This window comes from Lissotriton helveticus, chromosome 2_1, assembly GCF_964261635.1.
Source record: "Lissotriton helveticus chromosome 2_1, aLisHel1.1, whole genome shotgun sequence".
NCBI classification, from domain to species: Eukaryota; Metazoa; Chordata; class Amphibia; order Caudata; family Salamandridae; genus Lissotriton; species Lissotriton helveticus.
In genome coordinates, this window is record NC_136059.1 from 1955801651 (window position 1) to 1955827929 (window position 26279).

General features: G+C 45.7%; 1 protein-coding gene across 2 annotated transcripts in view; it reads right to left on the bottom strand.

Moving 5' to 3' along the window:
- TTC29 (tetratricopeptide repeat domain 29) overlaps nucleotides 1-26279 on the bottom strand; it is a 1214048-nt gene that overhangs the window by 864756 nt on the left and 323013 nt on the right. The gene's annotated exons all lie outside the window — the stretch shown is intronic.

Sequence of the window (26279 nt, forward strand, 5' to 3'; positions counted from 1 at the left end):
CAACGCTACCGGTGCCTCGGCCCAGTTCTTCAGTGTGTTGGTGCTAAGTTGCGGGATACTTCGTTCCCGTATTTTGCCGAGGCTGCCCTGCAGGGTCATGGGTTCCCTAAACGGAGTAACTTGTTTGGGAATATTTTGAAAGGGAAACTGACCTGCTCCACATCCGGAACTCACAAAGAATCATTGGATTGTAAGGAGAGGAGCAAGGGAACCGGGACGGATATTTTATTGCGTCTTGTGAGTTTGTAAGGGGATATTTGCAAAGGTAATGCGGCAACAGATAAAAACATTGCATTTCAAGTATTTTACTTTGAGAGACTTTCACAAACCTGAACATTTTGCATGGAATAGTATTTTACCGCAATGATGCATTATGGGAACAAGATGCTGCCAATTTCTCTATGATTAAGGCTATGCAGCTGAAATGCGTCAGAGACTAATTGCATGTTGCCGCCCACAAGCATAATAAATGTTCTTTACAACGCTACCGGTGCCTCGGCCCAGTTCTTCGGTGTGTTGGTGCTAAGTTGCGGGATACTTCGTTCCCGTATTTTGCCGAGGCTGCCCTGCAGGGTCATGGGTTCCCTAAATGGAGTAACTTGTTTGGGAATATTTTGAAAGGGAAACTGACCCGCTCCACATCTGGAACTCACAAAGAATCATTGGATTGTAAGGAGAGGAGCAAGTGAACCGAGACGGATATTTTATCGCGTCTTGTGAGTTTGTAATGGGACATTTGCAAAGGTAATGCGGCAACAGATAAGAGCATCACATTTCAAGTATTTTACTATGAGAGACTTTCGCAAACCTGAACATTTTACAAGGAATAGTGTTTTACCGCAATGATGCATTCTGGGAACAAGATGCTGGCAATTCCTCTATGATTAAGGCTATGCAGCTGAAACGCGTCAGAGACTATTTGCATGTTGCCGCCCACAAGCATAATAAATGTTCTTTACAACGCTACCGGTGCCTCGGCCCAGTTCTTCAGAGTGTTGGTGCTAAGTTGCGGGATACTTCGTTCCCGTATTTTGCCGAGGCTGCCCTGCAGGGTCATGGGTTCCCTAAACGGAGTAACTTGTTTGGGAATATTTTGAAAGGGAAACTGACCGGCTCCACATCCGGAACTCCAAAAGAATCATTGGATTGTAAGGAGAGGAGCAAGGGAACCGAGACGGATATTTTATCGCGTCTTGTGAGTTTGTAATGGGACATTTGCAAAGGTAATGCGGTAACAGATAAGAGCATCGCATTTCAAGTATTTTACTTTGAGAGACTTTCACAAACCTGAACATTTTACATGGAATAGTATTTTGCCGCAATGATGCATTATGGGAACAAGATGCTGGCAATTCCTCTATGATTAAGGCTATGCAGCTGAAACGCGTCAGAGACTATTTGCATGTTGCCGCCCACAAGCATAATAAATGTTCTTTACAACGCTACCGGTGCCTCGGCCCAGTTCTTCAGTATGTTGGTGCTAAGTTGCGGGATACTTCGTTCTCGTATTTTGCCGAGGCTGCCCTGCAGGGTCATGGGTTCCCTAAACAGAGTAACTTGTTTGGGAATATATATATATATATAAAGTAAGAACACAGTGTAAAAAGGTAGAGAGGATCTTTGTACCAGGCGCTTCAGAGAAAGGCTATACAGAGCTAGAATATCCTTCCTTAGATGAGGGCTACCCAGAGGCACATTTAGCTTTCTCTCAGTTGGTTTTGTTCCTGCCTACCAATGCAGATGAAAATCCTAGATGCTGTTACTTTTCGAACATTCGTTTTTTTGTTCAGAGCATGTATGCTGCTGTCAACCATCTTCGAAACTCGAACTATGCCTCTTTTAGGAGCTAAAGATTAGCTTAGTTAGCAAAGAGAAATGCAGGTGGGTTTGAAATAATCATTTGAAAGAAGTGACCGAGCACAGCATAGTCAGCAACTTCCAATGAGGAAGACAGAGAGGCTAGACAGAACTAACAGCCTATCTAAATAGCAATGTTTTCAGCTGTTTGCGGAACAGATGATCTGTCTTCAATTGCCTAAGACAGACAGGAAGAGATTTCCATAAATTGGATGCCAAAAAACGAAAGGAGCTGCCCAATGCATATATTCTTCACCCAGAGAATTCGAGCCAGCAAGGTCAGGACCTGGGACACCTCGCAGGACCGTAAAACTGATCAATAGGTGCAAATAGCTGGCCCCATCTCCCTAAAGGCTCAGTAGCAATAGCAGAGAGCCTTAAAGGAAAAACGTTTCTTAATCAGGAGCCAGTGCACTTTCCTAAGAGCTAGGCTCATAGAGGCCCGCTCAGAGAGATTTCACAAAAGCTGGGCAGCAGAATTCTGCACATGCTGGAGTCTCATAAGCCGACACTGAGAGACTTCCAGGTGAAGGATGTTACAATAATCCAACCGAGAGAAAACAAGTGCCTGAATCATCATTTTTTGGGCAGACTCAGGTAGAAGGTGTATTACGTTGTTCAGGGATTTTAGAATCCCAATGTGTTTGCCTGCAAAGGCCATGATTTGAATGTCAATGGTAAGGTTTACATCAAACTAAATGCCTAGGGGGCTAAGGAAGATAGCCACCAATTGGGAGACCAGATTCACGGCTGTTTGCCCAAATTAAGGACCTCAGCCTTTCTCGCATTTAATTTTAAGCTGTTGAGATCCGTCCATTGGATTACCTCTGACACACAGCCTCTCAAAGAAACCACCGTTCTAGCAGAGTTCTGTGTTAAGGTGACAATCATCTGCGTATCATCAGTGTACGATATGATGTCAAACCTGTGACGCTTGTTGATATCAGCCAGGGGGCGCAGATACAGATTGAAACAGGTGGGGCTCAAAGGGAAGCCATGCGCCACCCCCTGCTTATGTGACAGAACTCGAGAGAGAAAGAATTCAGTGTGAACTCTAAGGAGTGGGCCTGCAAGAAAGGCACAAGCAACTCCAGTGCCTTGTGGTCAACACCACACTTCCATAGCCTCACAAGAAGAAGGCTGTGGAATATGGAGCTGAAAGTGGCACTCCGATCCAATAGCAGCAATGCTGCAGTGTCACTCTGATCCAGAATCTGATGCATAGATTCAGAAGCGAGCAATAGAGATAACTCAGTGCTATAACAGGAATGAAAGCCCAATTGAGTTCTATAGAGTAGGTTCCTAGCTTTAATAAACATTGAGAGCTGCTGATTCACATATTTTTCTACCATTTATAAGAAACAAGGGAGCAACGAGATTGGCCTATAATTCTCAGCTTTAGTGGGATCAAGAGAAGGCTTTTCCAACAGAAGCACCACAGAAGCATGCTTCCATTCGGTTGGAACTTATCAGTTGCAAAATAATTATTGATACGCTCTCTAAACACTGGAAGAAGCTCACCCATTCCTTGCTCCAAAATAGCAGGGGCGACCGGGTCAGATGGAGTTGCAGGTTTAACAGACAGAAAGAGTGATTGTAATTCGTCAAAGGCCCAAAGGTTCAAACTGTAACAGTCTGTCATGGGCTGTAGATGGCTCAAACCAGAGAAAGACCTCTGACATTCGGTCACTGGCCTGCTCTCTACCCAGCAGCTCCGCGCCACCTACACAGCCACTGAGCCCCAGCCTCCATCCGGGAGGAGTTCGAGGCAGGTGTTTGCCCTGTTGTGCCCATCGCTGCCCTCTAACTGCATCTATTTGCTGCAGCGCTGGTAATTACTGTGGTTAATTGTATTTTTTTCCATTGTATTTGTTTTTTCCCCTTATGCCCTGTTATTTTGGGTTCAGAACCCGCTTCTTCCTTCTTCCCTCTTCCCGCCGCTGCTGCCCCTGCTCCCTGTCCACACCCTTTCCCGCCTCCCAGCTGACGTCCCTACCCCCTCCCCTATTTAATGGCAGCCACTGCGGGAGAGTGAGAGAAAGACCTCTGACCCTCGATCACTAGCCTGCTCTCTCCCCAATAGCTCTGCGTCACATACACAGCCATTGAGCCCCAGCCTCCGTCCAGGAGGAGTTCAAAGCAGCTGTTTGCCCCGCTGTCTGTCCCGTTGTGCTCATTGATGCCTCTGCCCGTTTCCTTCTACCTGCGTCTTTTTGCTGCAGTGCTGGTAATTACTATGGTTAATCGTATTTGTTTTCCATTGTATTTGTTTTTTCCCCTTTTGCACTGTTATTTTTGGTTTCTGAACCCGCTTCTTCTCGCTTCCCTCTTCCCGCCGCTGCTGAGCCTCCCCCCTGTTCACACCCGTTCCCGCCTCCCAGCCGACGTCCCTCCCCCCACCCCTACTTAATGGTTCCCACGCAGCAGACGCGCGCAGCGGACGCGCTGCTGGCACGCACAAGCTTGTCTGTGCCTGTCCGTGACCCGTCCGCAGCCAGCGCCAGAAACCCTGGATTCACGAGCCCCCACCACTACAACTCCACCTCTCTCCACGCACTCAACCCCAGAAGAAAGAATGACTGCAAAAGATCCACTCCAAACACCACTCACGGCCAATTCTCCTGCCTACACTGCCGACAATCCTTCACCATCAACAGCATCCCGGGACCGCCGAAGCCGCACCGGACTCCCACACTCCCGAAGCACTGACATGCATCCTCCTCAACCTGCGCTCCCTACACAGACACGCCGTAGAGATCTGGGACCTGCTTGACACACTCTCACCCGACGTCGCTTTCTTCACAGAAACCTGGACCAACGCCACCTCCGCCTCCGACATCGCCGCTGCCATCCCCGATGGATACAAAATCCAGAGAAAGGTCCGCCCAGGAGGAGTACTCACCATCGCACACAAGAGCCCCCTCTGACTCTCCACCTCCAGCACGAGTGACCCCCTCTCCCACACAGAACACCTCCACTTCCAGATCCAGATCAGCCCCAGGTCCACTCTGCGAGGCACCCTCGCCTACAGACCCCCCGGACCTCGCACCCTTTCCGCAACCACCATCGCTGACCTCGTCGCACCCCACGCCATCGCCTCCATGGACTACATTCTCATCAGGGACCTGAACTTTCACCTCGACAACTACAGTGACCCCGGCTCCACCACCCTCCTGGACAACCTCACCAACCACGGACTAAAGCAGCTTGTCACCACCCCACCTACAAAGCTAGCCATACACTCGACCCCATCTTCGCAGGAAGGACAAACATCCATTTCAGACACAACACGCAGCCCCTCTGGACAGACCAACTCTGCGTACACTTCACCTTCGTCACCACCACTGCACATAAACTCCCCCACGCCCACCACGAAGGAACTGGAGCAAGATCACAGAGGAACACCTCAACACAACCCTCTTCCTCGAGCCCCCTGCGCCTTAACAGATGCCAACTCTGCAGCCAAAGAACTTCACAGCTGGATCTCGAGCTGCGCAGGCAAGCTTGCACCCCTCCAGCACCCTGGCAAACAATGCCCCCGGAAGGTTGCCCGCCTGGTTCACCACCGACCTCCAAGAAGCCAGGCGCTCCTGCAGGCGCCTTGAGAAAATCTGGTGGAACAGAAAAACCACTGAAGACCAGAACAATTACAGGAACGCCCTGAATGAATACCAGCAGCCACCAAGGGAACCTTCATCAAGAACAAAAATCACACCAACGCAACCAATGCGAAAGAACTCTTCAACGTCATACAGCAGCTCACCACACCCACCAGCAAAACCATGGATGTCACACCATCTCAGGACCTCTGTAACAGGCTCAGCTCCTACTTCCACCTGAAAATCAAGGCGCTCTACGACAACTTCAGCAAACAGACTCCGGACACCACCACTCTCCCCACCACCGACACCCAGCCGACCATCACCACCTGGAATCCTGCCACCACTGAAGACACCACCACGACCTTGAAGAACACCCACTCAGGAGCCCCCACAAACCCCTGCCAACAGCATATCTACCACAGAGCCACCACCGCCATAGCATCCAAACTAGGCCAGACCATTAACTCCTCCTTCGAATCAGGCATTTTCCCCGAGGACTGTAAGCAGGCAGAGATCAAACCCCTCCTCAAGAAGCCCTCGGCCAACCCGACGGACCTGAAAAACTACCGACCCATCTTTCTCCTCCCCTTCGCTGACAAAGTCACAGAGAGACTCAAACGCCCAACTGAACGCCATCCTAGACCCCTCTCAGTCCGGATTCCACAGGAACCACAGCACCAAGACCACCCTCCTCGCTGCCACCGATGACATCCGCATGCTACTTGACCAGGGCCACACAGCGGCCCTCATCCTACTAGACCTCTCCACAGCCTTGAACAACGTCTCTCATCGCACTCTCACAGCCAGACTCCACGACACCGGGATACGAGGAACCACCCTCAACTGAATCCGATCCTTTCTCTCTGGCAGATCCCAGAAGGTCAGACTCCCACCCTTCCTCTCCGAATCCACAGAGACCAACTGCGGAGTAACCCGAAGATCCTCGCTCAGGCCCACACTCTTCAACATCTACATGGCCCCCCTCCCTGCCAACGTCAGACAGCACGAGCTCAGCATTGCATCATACGCCAATGACATCTAACTCATCCTCTCCCTCACGAAGAACCCCAAAGACACTAGACTCTGCTTCCAGGAATGAATGAAGGATGTTGCAGCCTGGATGAAAAACAGCTGCCTCAAGCTAACCTCGGATAAGACAAAGGTCCTTGTCCTCGGACCCTCCACCACCGATTGGGACAACATCTGGTGGCCCTCCACCCTCTGGAGCCCACCCACTCCTTGAGACCATGAACGGAACCTCAGCATCATCCTTGACTCCTCCCTCACCATGACCCGCCAGATCAACTCCGTCGCTTCGACCAGCTTCAACTGCCTCTGCATCCTCCGCAAGACTTTCAAATGGACCCCTCCACCCCCCGAATGCAGAAAGATCGTCACCCACGCACTCCTAACAAGCAGACTGGACTACGGCAACACCATCTACGCCGGAATCAACAGAATTTCCTACACAAGCTCCAAATCATCCAGAACGCTGCAGCCAGACTTGTCCTCGGAACCCCACGGCATGAACACATGACCCAACACCTACGAGACCTCCATTGGCTCCCCGTCAAGTAGAGAGTAAACTTCAAATTACTCATCCACGCCTACAAAATGCTCAACATCGGATCCAAATACCTCAACGACAGAGTCTCCTTTCACGTACCCCAAAGGAACCACCGCTCTGCGGACCTTGCCCTGGCAGAAACCCCACGCACCCGCAGAAACAGAGCAGGCGGAAGAGCCTTCTCCAACGTTCAGTCAAGACCTGGAATGAGCTCACGGTCAACATCAGACGCTCCCCTACCCTGCACACCTTCAGGAAGAACCTCAATACTTGGCTTTTCGACTGAACAGGAGCTGCACCCCCCCCCCAGCACCTTAAGAGGAGGGAGGAATAAACGGATGCTAATTCTATTAAAAGGAAATTGGCAAGGGCATTCTTGACATCTGTCCTCTGTAGGTGGAATTAGTAAGATATTGCAAAGAATCCTTTATGATATTTCCACAATGTTACAATATTACTTGCTATTCATATTTTCGATAAACATCACTGCCACTCTTTTGTTGATTATAATAATAATTATGATTTATATTGTATGCAATATGATAAGGTTTTGTTTTTATAATAAATCTTTAAAATATATCCCCGGTCTCCCAGTGCTCTTCAGTGTGCCTTTGCATGGTAAAAAAGGGTTTGGGTTCCACTAAATAGCCCTGTGATATCTCATAGGGATTGATTATTCTATAGAGTGCTTAGTGAGTTGCGGGAGATTAGAGTACAGCTGGCTTTCTGTCTCAGGTGGGCACACTGAAATTCCTTGCTACCAAGGGAGCTAGAAACCCTCATACTAGGTAATGTTCTGGTAAGAAAACCAAGAAAACGAATCACCTTTGAAAAAAGTCTGTGCAACTTCATTCTTCGTTGCTAATTTTTAGTTTTGCTTTGTTTTCATTTTTACATGTGCACCGCAGGGGCTGGCAGCATCCTTTTGTTTTTTGTTTTTTTCGTATTGATGCAGACAGAGCCCTCAATATGATGATGTTGTATGAGAAAGTTATTTTTTTACATGAGGTCACAAGTAGTGTAGCGAGATCAATGCCCTATAAGGTGTTAAATTGTTGAGGCACTGCTATTATTGGAATTCATGAAGAGATTTAGGATAAATCAAGTGGTGCAATATGCATGGTTACCAATCACGCTGTGTAATATTTAGTCATATGTATGTTTTAGGATTTTGTAGTGCACACTGATCACCAGACAGTTTATCCCCAAGCTTTCTGTCCAAGAATAATCTATTTATCATTGTATCTAACCATGAACTAAGCATACATGCTTTCAAGGTGTTTTGCCACAAAGTCTTCTGGTGCGATGGTTTGAAGTTTGTTACTACCGGCACAGTAAAAATAAACAACTTTTGAGAAGGGAATATTTTATTTCAATGTTCCTGATCGCTGTGCCTTCAGTTTAACATAATATTTAGGACTGCTGATTTGAAAATATGTTCCGTCAATACATCCCAGTGTACTTTTCTATCAGATGGGGGCATCACCTTGACAAATGGATATAAATGATCAGTTTTTGATGCATTGTTACTAATAATGTGCTATTTTCATGCAGTCTCCTCCTTCTAAGGCATACCCCTTACTCCGTTTTCTATTTTCACATAGAAAATATATGAACACAATATTTACCAAAGCTATTGTTAGTACTACAAGGTAACTAATTGATCATAAACATTTACATTTATATTTAGGAATGGTCACAGGATTTAGACCAAGACAAAATATCAGGGGGTAAAAATAGTAACCAGAACCTCTCTATAATCATAAGACAACATGTCTTCTTTAGATAGGGAACAATCTCCAAAACTAAAGAAGAAGTTGAAGCTGATAACCTTAAATAACCAGGAGCTAACACCACCATACTAGCAAACTGCTGCCCCACATCCTTGTTAAACTCACTCACAGTGATAGATCTAAAACCAACATGTGGAGCTCCACTTATTAGATGTAGCCCAGCCATACATTCAAACAAGGAGCAGATTCAGAATCAAACACTCACACCCAGTCAAAAGATCTCGGTTTGATCCATCACCGCTCATAAGCCGACACTGAGAGACTTCCAGGTGAAGGATGTTACAATAATCCAACCGGGAGATAACAAGTGCCTGAATCATCATTTTTTGGGCAGACTCAGGCAGAAGGTGAATTATGTTGTTCAGGGATTTTAGAATCCCAATGTGTTTGCCTGCAAAGGCCATGATTTGAATGTCAATGGCAAGGTTTACATCAAACTAAATGCCTAGGTGTTTAACCCTAGGCTTTGCTGATGGAAGGGGGCTAAGGTAGATAGCCACCAATTCGGAGACCAGATTCACGGCTGTTTGCCCAAATTAAGGACCTCAGCCTTGCCCGCATTTAATTTTAAGCTGTTGAGATCCGTCCATTGGGTTACCTCTGACACACAGCCTCTCAAAGAAACCACTGTGCTAGCAGAGTTCTGAGTTAAGGTGACAATCATCTGCGTATCATCAGCGTACGATATGATGTCAAACCTGTGACGCTTGTTGATATCAGCCAGGGGGCGCAGATACAGATTGAAACAGGTGGGGCTCAAAGGGAAGCCATGCACCATCCCCTGCTTAAGTGACAGAACTCGAGAGAGAAAGATTTCAGTGTGAACTCTTAGGAGTGGGCCTGCAAGAAAGGCACAAGCAACTTCAGTGCCTTGTGGTCAACACCACAGTTCCATAGCTTCACAAGAAGAAGGCTGTGGAATATGGAGTTGAAAGTGGCACTCCGATCCAATAGCAGCAATGCTGCAGTGTCACTCTGATCCAGAACTGACGCATAGATTCAGAAGCGAGCAATAGAGATAACTCAGTGCTATAACAGGAATGAAAACCCAATTGAGTTGTATGGAGTAGGTTCCTAGCTTCAATAAACATTGAGAGCTGCTGATTCACATATTTTCTAAAAAAAACAACAGTTGATGGACAGAATGCAGAACAATGTCATACATTCACCCCAGTACAGAGATCTGGGCCTAAATCCATCGTTTTTTTGCTGATCACACCACCCTAGTTAAGACATGGCCATATGCAAATCAGCCTTGACCCTGTGCCTCAAGGGAACAGTCCAGCCCGAACTGCCAAGCCAAGTCTTCCCTGGACCGGAATCAAGCATCCTAGGACCAGTTTCTGGCTATCAGCCGTCTTCAGCCAGGATAGCTTGACTCCAGTGGCGTTGAGAGCACAGGAATCATGTCTGAGCATAACCGTCCACTCGGGGTGACAAATGCAAAAACACCAGTTGATGGACAGAATACAGAACAATGTCATACATTCACCCCAGTACAGAGATCTGGGCCTAAATCCATCATTTTTGTGCTCACCACACCACCCCAGTTCAGACATGGCCATATGCAAATCAGCCTTGACCCTGTGCCTCATGGGAACAGTCCAGCCCGAACTGCCAAGCCATGTCTTCCCTGGGTCGGAATCAAGCATCCTAGGACCGGTTTCTGGCTATCAGCCGTCTTCAGCCAGGATAGCTTGACTTCAGTGGCATGGAGAGCACAGGACTCACGTCTGAGCATACCCGTCCCACACTGGGTGACAAATGCAAAAACAACAGTTGATGGACAGAATGCAGACCAATGTCATACATTCAGCCCAGTACACATATTTTTCTGCCATTTATAAGAAACAAGGGAGCAACGAGATTGGCCTATAATTCTCAGCTGTAGTAGGATCAACAGAAGGCGTTTCCAACATCAGCACCATAGAAGCATGCTTCCATTCGGCTGGAACTTATCTGTCCCAAAATATTTATTGATAAGCTCTCTAAACACTGGAAGAAGCTCATTCATTCCTTGCTCCAAAATAGCAGGGGAGACCGGGTCAGATGGAATTGCAGGTTTAACAGACAGAAAAAGAGATTGTAATTTGTCAAAGGCCCAAAGGTTCAAACTGTAACAGTCTGTCATGGGCTGTAGATGGCTCAAACCAGAGAAAGAACTCTGACATTCGGTCACTGGCCTGCTCTCTACCCAGCAGCTCCGCGCCACCTACACAGGCACTGAGCCCCAGCCTCCATCGGGAAGAGTTTGAGGCAGGTGTTTGCCCTGTTGTGCCCATCGCTGCCCTCTACCTGTGTCGATTTGCTGCAGCACTGGTAATTACTGTGGTTAATTGTATTTGTTTTCCATTGTATTAGTTTTTTTCCCCTTCCCCTTCCCCAGCTGACGTCCCTACCCCCTCCCCTACTTAATGGCGGCCACTGTGGGGAGTGCGAGAAAGACCTCTGACCCTCGGTCACTAGCCTGCTCTCTCCCCAACAGCTCTGTGCCACCTACACAGCCACTGAGCCCCAGCCCCAGCCTCCGTCCAGGAGGAGTTCAAGGCAGCTGTTTACCCCGCTGTCTGCCCCGTTGTGCTCATTGATGCCTCTGCCCGTTTCCTTCTACCTGCATCTCTTTGCTGCAGTGCTGGTAATTACTATGGTTAATTGTATTTGTGTTCCATTGTATTTGTCTTTTTCCCCTTTTGCACTGTTATTTTTGGTTTCTGAACCCACTTCTTCCCACTTCCCTCTTCCCGCCGCTGTTGCCCCTCCCCCCTGTCCACACTCGTTCCCACCTCCCAGCCGAAGTCCCTCCCCCTCCCCTAATTAATGGTTCCCGCGCCGGTCCGTGACCCGTCCGCGACCAGCGCCAGAAACACTGGATCCACGAGCCCCCACCACAACTCCACCTCTCTCCATGCACTCAACCCCAGAAGAAACAATGACTGCAAAAGATCCACTCCAAACACCACCCACGGCCAGTTCTCCTGCCTACACTACCGACAATGCTTCACCATCGAGAGCGTCCCTGGGACCGCCGAAGCCGCGCTGGACTCCCACACTCCAGAAGAACTGACATGCATCCTCCTCAACGTGCGCTCTCTACACAGACACGCAGTAGGGATCTGGGACCTGCTTGACACACTCTCACCTGACGTCGCTTTCTTCACAGAAACCTGGACCAACGCCACCTCCACCCCCAACATCGCTGCCGCCATCCCCGATGGATACAAAATCCAGAGAAAGGTCCGCCCAGGAGGAGGACCCACCATCGCACACAAGAGCTCCCTCTGACTCTCCACCTCCAGCACGAGTGACCCCCTCTCCCACACAGAACACCTCCACTTCCAGATCAGCCCCAGGTCCACTCTGTGAAGCACCTTCACCAACAGACCCCCCGGACCTCGCACCCTTTCCGCAACCACCATCGCTGACCTCGTCGCACCCCACGCCATCGCCTCCATTGACTAAATTCTCATCAGAGACCTGAACTTTCACCTCGACAACCGCAGTGACCTCCGACTCCACCACCCTCCTGGACAACCTCACCAACCTCGTACTAAAGCAGCTTGTCACCACCCCCACCTACAAAGCCAGCCATACACTCGACCCCATCTTCGCAGGAGGGACAAACATCCATTTCAGCCACAACAGGCAGCCCCTCTGGACAGACCAACACTGCTTACACTTCACCTTCATCACCACCATCGCACACAAACACCCCCACTCCCACCACGAAGGAACGGGAGAAAGATCACAGAGGAACACCTCAACACCACCCTCCTCCTCGAGCCCCCTCCGCCTCAACAGACGCCAACTCTGCAGCCAAAGAACTTCACAGCTGGATCTCGAGCTGCGCAGACAAGCTCGCACCCCTCCAGCACCCTGGCAAACAATGCCCCCGGAAGGCCGCCTGGTTCACCACTGACGTCCAAGAAGCCAGGCGCTCCTGCAGGCACCTTGAGAAAATCTGGCAGAACAGAAAAACCACTGAAGACCAGAACAACTACAGGAACGCCCTGAATGACTACCACCTGCACATAAGAGCCACCAAGCGAACCTTATTCAAGAACAAAAATCATACCAACGCAACGAATGCCAAAGAACTCTTCAACGTCATACAGCAGCTCACCACACCCACCAGCGAAGCCACGGACGTCACACCGTCCCAGGACCTCTGTAACAGGCTCAGCTCCTACTTCCACCTGAAAATCAAGGCCCTCTACGACAACTTCAGCTAACAGAGTCCAGACACCACCACCCTCCCCACCACCGACAACCAGCCGACCATCACCACCTGGAATCCTGCCACCACTGAAGACACCACCACGACCATGAAGAACACCCACTCAGGAGCCTCCACAAACCCCTGCCCACAGCACATCTACCACAGAGCCACAAACGCCATAGCACCCAAACTAGGCCAGACCATTAACTCCTCCTTCAAATCAGGCCTTTTCCCCGATGACTGGAAGCAGGCAGAGATCAAACCCCTCCTCAAGAAGCCCTTGGCCAACCCGATGGACCTGAAAAACTACCGGCCCATCTCTCTCCTCCCCTTCGCTGACAAAGTCACAGAGAGACTCATAAAGGCCTAACTGAACGCCATCCTAGACCCCTCCCAGTCCGGGTTCCACAGGAACCACAGCACCGACTCCGCCCTCCTCGCCGCCACCGATGACATCCGCATGCTACTCGACCAGGGCCACACAGCGGCCCTCATCCTCCTAGACCTCTCCACAGCCTTCAACACCGTCTCACATTGCACTCTCGCAGCCAAACTCCATGACACCAGGGTACGAGGAACCACCCTCAACTGAATCCGATCCTTTCTCTCTGGCAGAACCCAGAGGGTCAGACTCCCACCCTTCCTCTCCGAACCCATAGAGACCAACTGCGGAGTAACCCAAAGATCCTCGCTCAGCCCCACACTCTTCAACTTCTACATGGCCCCCCTCCCTGCCATCGTCAGACAGAATGGGCTCAGCATTGTATCATACGCCGATGACATCTAACTCATCCTCTCCCTCACGAAGAACCCCAAAGACACTAGACTCTGCTTCCAGGAACGAATGAAAGAAGTTGCAGCCTAGATGAAAAACAGCTGCCTCAAGCAAACCTCGGATAAGACAAAGGTCCTTGTCCCCGGACCCTCCACCACCGATTGGGACAACATCTGGTGGCCCTCGGCCCTCAGGAGCCCACCCACTCCTTCAGACGATGCACGGAACCTCAGCATCACCCTTGACTCCTCCCTCACCATGACCCGCCAGATCAACTCCGTCGCTTCGACCAGCTTCAACTGCCTCTGCATCCTCCGCAAGACTTTCAAATGGATCCCCCGCCGAATGCAGAAAGATTGTCACCCACACACTCATAATAAGCAGACTGGACTACGGCAACGCCGTCTACGCCGGAATCAACAGAATTTCCTACACACGCTCCAAATCATTCAGAACGCCGCAGCCAGACTGGTCCTCAGAACCCCACGGCATGAACACAGGACCCAACACCTTCGAGACCTCCATTGGCTCCCCGTCAAGAAGAGAGTAAACTTCAAATTACTCATCCACGCCTACAAAATGCTCAACATCGGACCCAAATACCTCAACGACAGAGTCTCCTTCCACGTACCCAAAAGGAACCACCGCTCTGCCGACCTTGCCTTGGCAGAAACCCCACGCACCCGCAGAAACAGAGCAGGCGGAAGAGCCTTCTCCTACGTTCAGCCAAGGCCTGTAATTAACTCACGGTCAACATCAGACACTGCCCTACACTGTACACCTTCAAGAAGAACCTCAATACCTGCACCCCACCCCACCTCCTTGAGACCCTCACGGGTGAGTAGCGCGCTTTATAAAACCCTGATTTATTGATTGATTGAACCATGCTTTAAGACATGGAGCATTTCTGAAGGCCTTTGGGAAGGAGGAATACACTGATGCTAATTCTATTAAAAGGAAATTGGCAAGGGCATTCTTTACATCTGTCCTCTGTAGGTGGAATTAGTAAGATATTGCAAAGAATTCTTTATGATATTTCCACAATGTTACAATATTACCTGCTATTCACATTTTTGATAAACATCACTGCCACTCTTTTGTTGATTATAATAATAATTATGATTTATATTGTATGCAATATGATAAGGTTTTGTTTTTATAATAAATCTTTAAAATATATCCCCGGTCTCCCAGTGCTCTTCAGTGTGCCTTTGCATGGTAAAAAAGGGTTTGGGTTCCACTAAATAGCCCTGTGATATGTCATAGGGATTGATTGTTACATAGTGCTTAGTGAGTTGCGGGAGATTAGAGTACAGCTGGCTTTCTGTCTCAGGTGGGCACACTGAAATTCCTTGATACAAAGGGAGCTAGAAACCCTCATACTAGGTAATGTTCTGGTAAGAAAACCAAGAAAACGAATCACCTTTGAAAAAAGTCTGTGCAACTTCATTCTTCGTTGCTAATTTTTAGTTTTGCTTTGTTTTCATTTTTACATGTGCACCGCAGGGGCTGGCAGCATCCTTTTGTTTTTTGGTTTTTTCGTATTGATGCAGACAGAGCCCTCAATATGATGATGTTGTACGAGAAAGTTATTTTTTTACATGAGGTCACAAGTAGTGTAGCGAGGTCAATGCCCTATAAGGTGTTCAATTGTTGAGGCACTGCTATTATTGGAATTCATGAAGAGATTTAGGATAAATCAAGTGGTGCAATATGCATGGTTACCAATCACGCTGTGTAATATTTAGTCATATGTATGTTTTAGGATTTTGTAGTGCACACTGATCACCAGACAGTTTATCCCCAAGCTTTCTGTCCAAGAATAATCTATTTATCATTGTATCTTACCATGAACTAAGCATACATGCTTTCAAGGTGTTTTGCCACAAAGTCTTCTGGTGCGATGGTTTGAAGTGGCACAATAAAAATAAACAACTTTTGAGAAGGGAATATTTTATTTCAATGTTCATGATCACTGTGCCTTCAGTTTAACATAATATTTGGGACTGCTGATTTGAAAATATGTTCCGTCAATACATCCCAGTGTACTTTTCTATCATATGGGGGCATCACCTTGACAAATGGATATAAATTATCAGGTTTTGATGCATTGTTACTAATAATGTGCTATTTTCATGCAGTCTCCTCCTCCTAAGGCATACCCCTTACTCCGTTTTCTATTTTCACATAAAAAATATATGAACACAATATTTTCCAGAGCTATTGTTAGTACTACAAGGTAACTAATTGATCATAAACATTTACATTTATATTTACGAATGGTCCCAGGATTTAGACCAAGACGAAATATCAGGGGGTAAAAATAGTAACCAGACCCTCTCTATAATCATAAGACAACATGTCTTCTTTAGATAGGAAACAATCTCCAAAACTAAAGAAGAAGTTGAAGCTGATAACCTTAAATAACCAGGAGCTACCACCACAATACTAGCAAACTGCTGCCCCACATCCTTGTTAAACTCACTCACTGTGACAGATCTAAAACCAACATGTGGAGCTCTACTTGCTAGATGTAGCCCAGCCATACATTCAAACCAGGAGCAGATTCAGATGAGCAATCCTGTTTGAAAGGGACATTTATTAAAGCAATGCAACATGACCCCAGTACTGCCTAAAGACTGCTGAATCTGTTACAGGATAGTACACAGTGAACACATACTGTGTTGTTGAGTTGCTCCGGTGGACTTGTTGCAATGGCAGGACGCATCCTTGCACAGTCAGTTTCCAAGAGAATCAAGCAGTTAAAACTACTGTGGGTCAATTTCATCAAATTCTAACTATCCTTTGTGGTGCCCTGAACCATCATGATTGCTTCCACTGAATCATCACAGAGCCAAGCAACTGTTTTTTGTATGCAAGATGTCCAAAGTTCAAACATATTACTCAGAATTTCTCAGAGTTAATGCATGAATGAGAGACAGAAAAGTCAGGAACAAGGAGAGGAAATTTCTGCTCACAGTTTACTACTTGTGCAGTTTAAAGTACATGCATTAATTCAGCAAAATTACGAGTTATATATTAAAAGTTTAGATACCACGCACAGGGTAGTCCTGACCTTCATTACCTGTTACCACTGTTCGGGGTTATAAACAATTCACTGCCTTGGGTTTCACAGGCTTATGGATGCTATTTAAATTTGAGATCATACTATTAAATCAGCTATTCATGTCTGCATCCCACCACTTGACTGTCATCATGTGTTTCCTCTACTCTTGTGGTATGTCTCGGAACGTTTCAAATGATGGGTTAAACTCCCTGACACTGTGTTATGTCATTGAACTAACTTCTAGCCTTTGTCAATATTCCGAGCTCGCCTTTCATTTCAAATCTATGTTGGGCTTTTTGACAGCCTGGATGCTTTTTCGCCCTAAGACTGCATTTCTCCGAGGCATACACCATATGCATACACCAATATTGATTTCTAGCTGCTTGAAAATGTTCAGGACTTGCATTATAGATCCATGCTGGGGTTTATGGAGAACTGGATGCGTTTCCTGCCAAAGACTGCATTTCCAAGAATCCCCAGCTAATTGAACTGTCCCAATCCTTGTCAGCCAAGGGTGGGTGTAGGAATCAGCACGCCTGTGGCTGTCAGGAACTATTTTTATCTCACTTGATGGATGTAGTGAGTGCTTGTAATGGTTCGGGTGAAGTCCCATCTAGGGCTGGTCCTTGATGCAGTGTGCTTCAGAGCATCTGTTTCCTCATCTTGCACTGTTTATGTAGTGCATTCTTGTTTCCAGATCTAGCATTGCTTAGGGTGTTCCCTTAATCCCTGAATTCGTACTGTTCAGTGGGCATCCTTACTACTTGGTCTTCCACTACCTCAGTGCACTGCTTCCTTAATTCCTTAGTTCCCAGTTTACCTGTGTGCTATGTTACTTTAACCGCTTCCTTAGTCCCCAGATTTCTACTGTGCTCCCTTCCAGCCCCTGCTCCCTTCCCACTTTCCTAATGTGCTATGTATGCGTTCTTTCTGCCAAGAATTACCCATATTTTTCCTTCATCCTGTTATGCACTATTCCGCTGCAACTCCTTGTTCATTGTGGCTGTGTATTTGGTTCCTCACTTTAGTTGTTCCTGCCTTGTTGGCTCCTTTGTGGGAAAAGGTACCAACCTAGGTAGTGTTTCTCATCCACTCTGAGTGGTGTCTTTATGATACCTTTTAAAACCCCACCAGGATTCTCAGCTCCATAGAACCTGCGCTTGCATCTATACCCTATATATGGATGTTTTCAGAAAGAATCTAAAAAAGCAATTGTGGATGAGAAACTTACTGAGCTTCAGTCTTACCATCTGGAGCTCCCAGTTGCTTCATCGCTCACCCTGAAATATTAATGTTATCATCTATATGTGTTGTACAGCCTCGATAATTGCTATTTTGAAATCTGAATTTCTCCTTAAATGTCTTTTCTTCATAAGCACTGATTACCTTTCTTATCATATGCAGAGCTTCTTAATCTGATCCCTCTTCTCCTCTAACTCCTCTATTATCTTGGGCAACTTTATCTTGACAACATATGTATTCTTTTGTCACACATGTTATAAGGCCTAGATGGCTCTATGACAGTGACTCACAGTCAAGAAGGACCGCTATCCGGGGGTATTATTTAACTTCACACTATATTTCAGACTCCAAACTAATGCAATAGGTAGAGTAGTGCAGCAGCGTTTACAACGTATGAGAATATTCCTGGTCAGGACTTAATTTGTAAATAAAATACGTTCCATACCCCGAGGCCCAAGGCCTCAGGAGGCCATTGTCATTTACACTATCAACTGGATCTGCTATTGCTGCTAAACAATTCTTCATACGCATCACTCTTCTACAAATATGACAGTTTGCACTACTGCAGGCTTCCCAATGCTGTAAGAAAGACCTGGCCATGGTAAAATTATTTCTTTAATTCATGTTTAATTGTTAACCCGGTGTACTCTGCTCAAAAATAGACAGACAGCACAAACGTGGTGTACTTGAAAAGTATGTGCAGGTTTTAAGGATTAAGTGTTGTGCTGAGCACCGGCAAAAGGTCGCACAAATTAAGCACTTTCCTTCCCTTTAACAATATTGAAATGACCTAGGAACAGTAAAATTATGGCTACACTACAGCAACATTACATGCAAGGGAGCATGACTAAAAGACACGAAATAATAATACTACCCAAAACCTAGTGGCTAAGCTAATTTGTGTGCCTGGTCGAATGAAGTATGGACTTCAAAACTCACTATTTACAGTCCATATACATACATAACACTTCACACACCCCCTCAGCAAGTGTTTGGCACTGCTCAGTTCTCTCAAAAGCCTGTGGAAATACAGAACTTACTTAACCTTAAAGACCAGAAGCATTGTACCATGAAACATATCCCTAACTGAGCTCCAACTGAGCAAGCTCACATGAGGTTTTAAGAAAATGAAAATGACTCTTGTGAAATAGAACTATTGACCTAATTCTTTTTCCGCAGAACAATTCAATGAATGTTAATCGAACCAACGAACCTTTTGTGTCATGTGCTGTGCACAAGCACCTGTAGGCAGCTTTCCTCCTACCTACATAGTGATCTATTTTTCATCATGGACTGTACTTTCAGAAAGTGGCAGGAAGAACAATTGGGTATCCTCTATGTGGAAATACTCGTGGAAATACATCTTTAAATGTTCAGAACTAATGTGAGACCCTTTGAGGCTCAAAATTGTTTTAGTTATCTGTTACCTGGAGAAATAAAGTTGAAAGTTTAGTCAATAATAATTTCCTGACGAAATGCAGAAACGGAAGAAAATGGTCTTATTCACAGAGTTTTTCGTGCGTGTTACATAGGATCCGAAACAGAAATTCGACATCCTGGTTCAAAGACATAGGAAAGATGACATTTAACGTTCATAAGGACATAGCATTAATGGGGATCGTCTACCAGTACAGAAGAATTGCAGCATTTACAAATTTAGAGTTGGGCGTAGATAATGGACATTTATAGGCGGGGCACACTGCAGAGGTAGGTGTACACCCCGATCTGTGGGCACTCACATATCTTTTGCCGAATATTTTAAGTTTCTGGTTACTCCCTCATATGTAAATGTTCATCAAGTAAAGTTTCCCTTCAAGTAGTTGTTGTGCATTTGAGGACTATTTTGTATTTTGTCATGGTTTGGGTTAAGAGTGACAAAGTTCAACTGTTTGGCCCGCATTGCAGGACACAGTTGACAGACTCTCCAGCCCTCAGGAGCATCCCACGCAGGTAAGAGCTATGGGGCCGGGTTGTGGGAGGAGGGGTATTTTGACAGATGACGACATGGGAAAATTTATTTTTATTTCATTTTCCCTCATCGTCGTCTGTCGAAATCCCCCCCACCCAGCCCTACCGGTCTTACCTGCGTGACCACTCCTGCTAGCCCTGCTAGTCTGGCTGCTGCATGGTGAACCACAAATACTAGGATCCTTTTGGGGGCAGGAGGTGGGGCTAAGTGCTACAAAGGGTGGGTGTTTGGTCGGCAGCGAGGGACAAGCACGGGTGCTCTCAGGTGAAGCCTGGGCCAAGAGCTAGCCAGTCTATGCCTATCAGAGCCCAGAAGAGGATGGGCTCGGCCACATCTCCATCTTCAATCAAGATATGTAAGAGAAAGAACTCCAATTGAGCTCAATCTGATCAAACTGCTCATAAGGGTACTACAATCAAAGATTTTCATGAGCATGCTCTGAGAGTAATTTCTAAAGAAGTTTGTCTCCGTGGAATCTAACATTGATAAAGCACTGAGTACCATTCCAACCTTTCTTGCCCCTGTAGTTGCTACACTATGCTTACTCCATGCCTTAATTTGGGCATTTTCCCTGCACAGGACCATGATGAGTCTCCACTGGAAACACCCGTCATACACCGTAGGTCCATTTCTATGAGTCTGGCACCAGTGGCTCCTTGTGCTTGCAACTCAATGAGTCTGGCAGCTCTTTCTGTGCTACACCAGAATGGTAGTACACAGGGCTCTAATAAATCTGTTCACCAATCCTCGTCTTTCAGAATCTCGTCAGCTGGTGTTTTCGATCAGCTGCCAATTTTCAATTTACTACCGGATGCTTGCCTATGTATTCTTATATTAACAGATGTTCCAGAGCCAATGACTAGCGAGGGCACTTTTCAGCTCAAAAACAAGATGGCTCATTGGTTGAGTAAAAAATTCATTTTAATATCAGACACTTTGATCAGACTTTTATTGTAAGAAAGTCAACATGGATCAGTTCTTCCCAGAAATGGGGCTTTCAACATGGTTCAAGCTATATCTCTGTGCTCAATTCACTGAGAGTTCTTTAAATCAATCATAAGGGGATTCAACTATTTTTTGTCAGTTGACAGGGCCGGCCTGGGGGGGGGGAGAGGGGGGGAGGTTGGGGGTGCAACCGGGCTCTTTGCCAGGGCAGTTTTTCGTCGATTTTGTTACAGGGCCGTTTTTGCAGAAATGCTGCAAAAACAGCCCCCAGGGGCCCGAAACCGGCCCCCACCCTTGCGGCGCACTGGGGGATTGCCTGGTGCCCGCAACGGCCAGTCCGGGCCTGTCAGTTGAGTATGAAGTTGTTCCACACTTCAGAAGCAAGGATAACTATTTCTTTCCAGTCGGTGCTGAGCTTGAGACTGTTGAATTTCATCCAGTTAGCGACTTTGGTCATGGTGACAGTGAACTTGTTAAAGAGTGAGAGCATGAGTTGTGTGTCATCTGCGTAGGAGAGGATGTTGATGTTATGTGCATGTACGATGTGGGCCAGTGGAATCATGCATGCATTGAAGATGGTATGGCTGAACGATGAACCTTGAGGTACTCCACAGTTGCCGGGCTGTTAAGTAGTAAGGTGCCAGGCTGACAGCTTGTGTTCTATCCGTTAAGAAGGAGCAGATCCAGCAGAGAGTGGGTTCCTAGATACCAATATCATGCAGGGGCCTGATGAGGATGGGGTGTGAGACCGTGTCAAATGCTGCAGAGAAGTTGAAGACTACATCTACTCCATCAAGGTTCATGGAGACGCCATCTGTGGTGGCAATGAGTAATGATTCTGTACTGTGGTTAGGCCTAAATCTGGACTATTTGGCATCAAGGAGCTGATGGCTTCTGAGGTGGTGTGTGAGGCGTCGGTCGATTAGTTTCTTTAAGGATGAGGATAATATTAATGCACAAATAAAACCCTCCCAACACACCCCTAACTTAATTTTATGTGGCGATTTCAAGGCAGAGTACTCAGGAAAAACTTTTATATTAAATAATTTAAACTGTCAGCTTGATCATGTAATTGCTTACAATCACTTAGATACTCGGGGTCATTAACTGCGTAAGCATATTAGTGAAATGGACTATTTAAATGCTTTTGAAACCGATTTGCTGGAGGCCATCTGTATAACTTTCTTCTTTGGGAATGAAAGTCACTCATTTTTGGGATTGTAATCCCCTTAGTCTATTAGCATGTCAACCATTCCTAGTCGACACGAGTCTAAGGTTAATTTTCTCCTAGCCACTTAAAATTAAGGTCGATGCTTGGTTTAGAGAAAAGAAAGAGACAACTCCAGAGTACCAGCTATACCTGTGGTTCTTGTCTATACATCATTATAATTTTTCATATTACAGATATCAGTTGGTAACCCCCATATAAGTTGAGAGTATACTCAAATTATCGCAAAGAATTTACATGAATTCTGCTTAACATTTATTCTTTTATAAAACTTACATTCTAAAAACCATCAGTTATAAGACACAGTGTCCTTGTCAATATCAAAGTTGACATACAATGACAATCAATCCTATATCTGTCCCTAGGTAGTCTGTCTTCTTGAAAAGAAGAAACGGTATATAGATGTAATCTCTCCCCTTAGATTCCTAGTGGCTCTCTGAAGATGAATTTATAGTTTCCACATTCCTGAGGGACTCCTGCTTTTGGATGGTCGATTCGCTTTGGCCATGCTGGTTCTGGACACGCTTTGGCCACGTTAGTTCTGGCCACCTCAGGACACAACAAGGAAGTGTGTAATCACAAAATCTTTATACAGGGGTATGGAGGCGAATGCTCCAAATATGTCACAAAGCCCCAAGCTTTCTCAATAATTACAACAACTGCAGGCTACTAGGACATATTCCTCAATGGGTATGTGTTCTGCAAATCACCGGAGGAAGTACTGTAGTGGGGGAGTGTGCCCTGAGTGCAGGCACAGGGAGTTTTCTGCAGCCTCTCAATCATCTCCTAACACAAAGTGGTGGATTTAAAAGCAATGTGAGCAATTATATAATTTTATTTTCCTCTGTCTGTCAACCGAGGTCAGTGATGAGGTGGTTGTTGAGAACTTTGTCATGTTGAATTGTTTAATAAAGTGCTCCCTGATGAAGTCCAGGCTGGATCCAGCAGTGGGCATGCCTACATGATTTGATTCTTCATGTCTGTGTGCAAACCGACAATTACAAGCCAACCTTGACAGGTCGCCCCGTAACAGGAAGGAGATCGGTCAATGAATGGCCCTATATAAAGCAACCCTTACGAATAGGAAAGCTGATGTAAAACAAAAAATTGCTGGTGTGACCTAATGGCAGCAAGCAATTGCAAAACGTTGTGGAGGTTTTGGCAAACTGCAAATAAGAGTAAAAAACATTGGTCTCCCCTTTATGGATCTGGGGTTGCATATTTCAGCAGACTGCTGAACCTTCCATTTCAGGGCAATTTATTGTAATACCACCATGGATTGCACTCCCACAGCGTTCCAAAATCTTATCCAGACAATTTTTCCTATTGATTTTAACATTTGAGTCTCAGGAAATCATAAGCACTATACCACTCACACCTTCTGGGAAAGTACCAGGGCCGAATGGAGTCCCTATGGACTTGTACAAGGCCAACACAGACCTTTGGACACCTTTAATTGCAAAGTTTTCAAATTGTTACTGCAATCTGGCTTACCTAATAACGCTTGAGATTTTTCTACCCTTGTCCCTCTTTTCAAGAAGCGTAACAGGTCTGATCCTAGGTGCTACAGGTCTATTTCTTTAATAGTCTCTATGGGAAAGGTGCTGGGGAGAGTATTCTACTGCAGGATTTTGGAGTGGGCCACAAATAACTAAATTCAGTGTAAAATACAATATGGATTCAGTGAAGGGCAAGGGACCGTAGAGCAGTGCCTAAACCTGCATTTAATTATCAGCAAGTACACCGCTGCGAAGGGCTCCTCCCTGTACCTGGCCTTTATGGATATATCCAGTGCTTTTGATTGAGTGGATAGATCTAAGCTCTGGCAACAGCTTGCTGACCTGGGGCTTGATCCGATGAGTGTGCATTTCTTGACTGATCTACACTCCAACTTGACTGCTAACATCAGATATGGGAGCAATGGTGAATTGTCCAAGCCTGTAAAATTACAGAGGGGAGTACAACATGGCTGTGTCCTTGTCCCCATGCTTTTCTTCCTGTTTATTAATAACCTCAATTGTGTTCTGGTTGGTTGAGGTTAGGGCCTGCTATTAGTAGAATCTAGAGCACTACCAACACTTTTATATGCAGATGGGGCAGCTATTTTGGCACGAACACTGAATAAGCCTCAAAATCGTGGTCAATATATTTGCATGTTTTATACAGGGTCTTGATCTTGCTATCATCCTGTCAAAATCACATGTTATGTCATGTGGTACGAAAACTTCCAGAATGTGTCCTATCTCTATCATTAATGTAACCTTTGGAAGTATTCCTTAAATCCAGCATTTGACCGTAGATTTGACAGCACTTCAATGCAGACACTTTGTATTGCAGTTAGGCAAACCAAATTCTGTCAATCAATAGGGGCCATTATTAATAATGCCACAAATATAGGTAGCAAGCCAACTGCACCACTACTTCATATTTAAAAGGCTTAGTACGTGCCTTTCACCACATATGAAGTCAGGGTGTAGGGTTCTACCAAATGTATCAACAATAAGTAAGGGGGTGGGGACCAGGAGCTGATTATGGTCCAGTGTCCGTGTTCCTAAATCTAGTCATCAACTCAAAATGGGGGGACACTGTTCCATAGGTGGGGGTGCCAGGAGTCACCCACTAAACCCAATGAAAAAGAGAAAAAGAGGGCAACAAGAGACATGACTTGTTCTTGCCTCAGACCAGTGGGTTGTAGACCTAGGACTATCTCTTGTCTTTTTCTTTTTTCTCTTTTTCATTGGGTTGAGTGGGTGACACCTGGCACCCCCACCTATGGAACAGTGTCCCCCCATTTTGAGTTGGGTTCTACCAAATGTACCTCCTCACAACTGGAAGAATACAGATATTGCCAATGCTTCCTTTCTCTTCCGGCAAGCACCTCTTACTACTTCTGTCATGAGGAGTTGGGATTACATTATCTGGAAGATGTGATCAAATATGGTCCTTCTTTTACTCTGGACCAAACCCAACACATCATTAAATTGGCAGATTATCTTAGACAGCTTAGAGTGTGAGAATAGTAAGAAAACTCCCTGGCTGACTTATTTAGAATCAACGTTGAAAGACATGTGTAGACCCTCTTTGTTCACCAATCAGCAAATTGTTGGATAAAATAAAAACTGGGCAAAAGAAGCTTTCATAGAGCGGAGGCATTTGGACAGGGAGTCCTCTGAGCTACTGAAACCTATGATCGGACATATGTCATCCTATAAACTTGGAGCGACATAGAGCCATATCTATGCTCACTTGCAGTTCTTGGGAAACATTACTTTTGGCTAGATTTTGATAGAGCACTAGATGTCAACATTTGTGCTTTTCTTTGGGTCAAATGTCTACTTAATCTGTTGGTTTTTGCACTAGTGACAAGGTTTTCACACAATCACTTTTACATTTTTTTGTCGATTTTCATTAAACAAAAAATGTTTGTATTGTATGTGCCAGGAAATATATATTTACTCTAGGTTGACTACTGCTTTATTTTTTACTCATGTTGTCTAAGAGAAATATTTGCTTTGCTGCTGGATCCTTTCTGAAATCTGCAGTACCGCACACAACTCTATGATGTTTTAAATATTTGCATTTTCTGTTGTGACTTTTATGATTTTATGCTGGTATAATTGAATAAAGATGTCTATCTATCTATCTATCTATCTATCTATTTATCTATCTATCTATTTATCTATCTATCTATCTATCTATCTATCCATCTATCTATCTATCCATCTATCTATCTATCCATCTATCTATCTATCCATCTATCTATCTATCTATCTTTTCTTAAATACACCTGGGAGGCTTTGTGAATACCATAAAATGTCAAACTTTACTTCACACACAGTTGTAATCCTAAAGGAGCTGATTTCTCACTTTTTATCCTAGAGATAAATGAATCAGGGCCAAAAAGAGGATATCAAGGTAAGAGGCTAAGGAATGCTGACCAAGATTACTGGATCCACACATTCATATAACAAATGCAAATTCTTTTATTACAGTACATCAAGGATAAAACTTTGATGAG